Source organism: Labrus mixtus, unplaced genomic scaffold (genome assembly GCF_963584025.1).
Source record: "Labrus mixtus unplaced genomic scaffold, fLabMix1.1 SCAFFOLD_46, whole genome shotgun sequence".
NCBI lineage: Eukaryota > Metazoa > Chordata > Actinopteri > Labriformes > Labridae > Labrus > Labrus mixtus.
In genome coordinates this window covers 140,001-142,500 of record NW_026870293.1, presented here as the reverse complement: position 1 = coordinate 142,500, position 2,500 = coordinate 140,001, and the positions used below count along the sequence as shown (strand labels likewise).

At 43.3% G+C, this 2,500-nt stretch overlaps 3 non-coding genes and 5 pseudogenes across 3 annotated transcripts; all 8 read left to right on the top strand.

Annotated features, from left to right (window-relative positions):
- The first annotated feature begins 93 nt into the window (after positions 1 to 93).
- Positions 94 to 212, top strand: LOC132967456 (5S ribosomal RNA). The gene has a single exon (XR_009670801.1). It is a non-coding gene; the product is annotated as a 5S ribosomal RNA (ribosomal RNA).
- A 353-nt stretch (positions 213 to 565) lies between these two features.
- On the top strand, positions 566 to 674 carry LOC132967498 (5S ribosomal RNA; annotated as a pseudogene).
- Positions 675 to 796: 122 nt separating this feature from the next.
- On the top strand, positions 797 to 905 carry LOC132967564 (5S ribosomal RNA; annotated as a pseudogene).
- Positions 906 to 1,027: 122 nt separating this feature from the next.
- On the top strand, positions 1,028 to 1,136 carry LOC132967704 (5S ribosomal RNA; annotated as a pseudogene).
- A 122-nt stretch (positions 1,137 to 1,258) lies between these two features.
- Positions 1,259 to 1,377, top strand: LOC132967336 (5S ribosomal RNA). Its single transcript, XR_009670693.1, has one exon. It is a non-coding gene; the product is annotated as a 5S ribosomal RNA (ribosomal RNA).
- A 354-nt stretch (positions 1,378 to 1,731) lies between these two features.
- Positions 1,732 to 1,850, top strand: LOC132967325 (5S ribosomal RNA). The gene has a single exon (XR_009670682.1). It is a non-coding gene; the product is annotated as a 5S ribosomal RNA (ribosomal RNA).
- Positions 1,851 to 1,973: 123 nt separating this feature from the next.
- Positions 1,974 to 2,082, top strand: LOC132967770 (5S ribosomal RNA; annotated as a pseudogene).
- Positions 2,083 to 2,203: 121 nt separating this feature from the next.
- LOC132967613 (5S ribosomal RNA) lies at positions 2,204 to 2,312 on the top strand (annotated as a pseudogene).
- Positions 2,313 to 2,500: the final 188 nt, after the last annotated feature.

Here is a 2,500-nt window from a genome sequence, read left to right as displayed (position 1 = left end):
TTTATCATATAGAGACATATTCACATGTCCAAAAAGTCAGCCAGAATCAAGGGCATGACATCTTTAAAAGGCCCCTTTCTGCACACATTAATGGCTTTCGGCCATACCACCCTGAACACGACCGATCTCGTCCGATCTCGGAAGCTAAGCAGGGTGGGGTCTGGTTAGTACTTGGATGGGAGAACGCCTGCGAATACCAGGTGCTGTAAGCTTTTTCATTTTTTTGATCATATGTTTTTTTATTATCATATAGAGACATATTCACATGTCCAAAAATTCAGCCAGAATCAAGGGCATGACATCTTTAAAAGGCCCCTTTCCACACACAATAATGGCTTACGGCCATACCACCATGAACTCGTCACATCTCAGAAGCTAAGCAGGGTCAGTCCTGGTTAGTACTTGGATGGGAGACCGCCTAGGAATACCAGGTGCTGTAAGCTTTTTCATTTTTTTGATCATATGTTTTTTTTTTATCATATAGAGACATATTCACATGTCCAAAAATTCAGCCAGAATCAAGGGCATGACATCTTTAAAAGGCCCCTATCTGCACACAATAATGGCTTACGGCCATACCACCCTGAACTCGTCCGATCTCGGAAGCTAAGCAGGGTCGGGCCTGGTTAGTACTTGGATGGGAGACCGCCTGGGAATTCCAGGTGCTGTAAGCTTTTTCATTTTTTTGATCATATGTTTTTTTTTTATCATATAGAGACATATTCACATGTCCAAAAATTCAGCCAGAATCAAGGGCATGACATCTTTAAAAGGCCCCTTTCTGAACACAATAATGACTTACGGCCATACCACCCTGAACATGCCCGATCTCGGAAGCAAAGCAGGGTCGGGCCTGGTTAGTACTTGGATGGGAGACCGCCTGTGAATACCAGGTGCTGTAAGCTTTTTCATTTTTTTCATCATATGTTTTTTTTTTATCATATAGAGACATATTCACATGTCCACAAATTCAGCCAGAATCAAGGGCATGACATCTTTAAAAGGCCCCTTTCTGCACACAATAATGGCTTACGGCCATACCACCCTGAACTTGTCCGATCTCGGAAGCTAAGCAGGTTCGGGCCTGGTTAGTACTTGGATGGGAGACCTCCTAGGAATACCAGGTGCTGTAAGATTTTTCATTTTTTTGATCATATGTTTTTTTTTTATCATATAGAGACATATTCACATGTCCACAAATTCAGCCAGAATCAAGGGCATGACATCTTTAAAAGGCCCCTTTCTGCACACAATAATGGCTTACGGCCATACGACCCTGAAAACGCCAGATCTCGTCCGATCTCGGAAGCTAAGCAGGGTCGGGCCTGGTTAGTACTTGGATGGGAGACCGCCCGGGAATACCAGGTGCTGTAAGCATTTTCATTTTTTTTCATCATATGTTTTTTTTTTTATCATATAGAGACATATTCACATGTCCAAAAATTCAGCCAGAATCAAGGGCATGACATCTTTAAAAGGCCCCTTTTTGCACACAATAATGGCTTACGGCCAAACCACCCTGAACTCGTCCGATCTCGGAAGCTAGGCAGGGTCGGGGCTGGTTACTACTTGGATGGGAGACCGCCTGGGAATACCAGGTGCTGTAACCTTTTTCATTTTTTTGATCATATGTTTTTTTTTATCATAGAGAGACATATTCACATGTCCAAAAATTCAGCCAGAATCAAGGGCATGACATCTTTAAAAGGCCCCTGTCTGCACACAATAATGGCTTACGGCCATACCACCCTGAGCAAGCCCGATCTCGTCCGATCTCGGAAGCTAAGCAGGGTCGGGCCTGGTTAGTACTTGGATGGTAGACCGCCTGGGAATACCAGGTGCCGTAAGCTTTTTCATTTTTTTGATCATATGTTTTTTTTTTTATCATATAGAGACATATTCACATGTCCAAAAATTCAGCCAGAATCAAGGGCATGACATCTTTAAAAGGCCCCTTTCTGCACACAATAATGGCTTACGGCCATAGCACCCTGATCTCATCCGATCTCGGAAGCTAAGCTTGGTCGGGCCTGGTTAGTACTTGGATGGGAGACCGCCTGGGAATACCAGGTGCTGTAAGATTTTTCATTTTTTTGATCATATGTTTTTTTTTATCATATAGAGACATATTCACATGTCCAAAAATTCAGCCAGAATCAAGGGCATGACATCTTTAAAAGGCCCCTTTCTCCACACAATAATGGCTTACGGCCATACCACCCTGAACTCGTCAGATCTCCGAAGCTAAGCAGGGTCGGTCCTGGTTAGTACTTCGATGGGAGACCGCCTGGGAATACCAGGTGCTGTAAGCTTTTTCATTTTTTTGATCATATGTTTTTTTTGTATCATATAGAGACATATTCACATGTCCAAAAATTCAGCCAGAATCAAGGGCATGACATCTTTAAAAGACCCCTTTCTGCACACAATAATGGCTTACGGCCATACCACCCTGAATTCGTCTGATCTTGGAAGCTAAGCAGGGTCGGGCCTGGTTAGT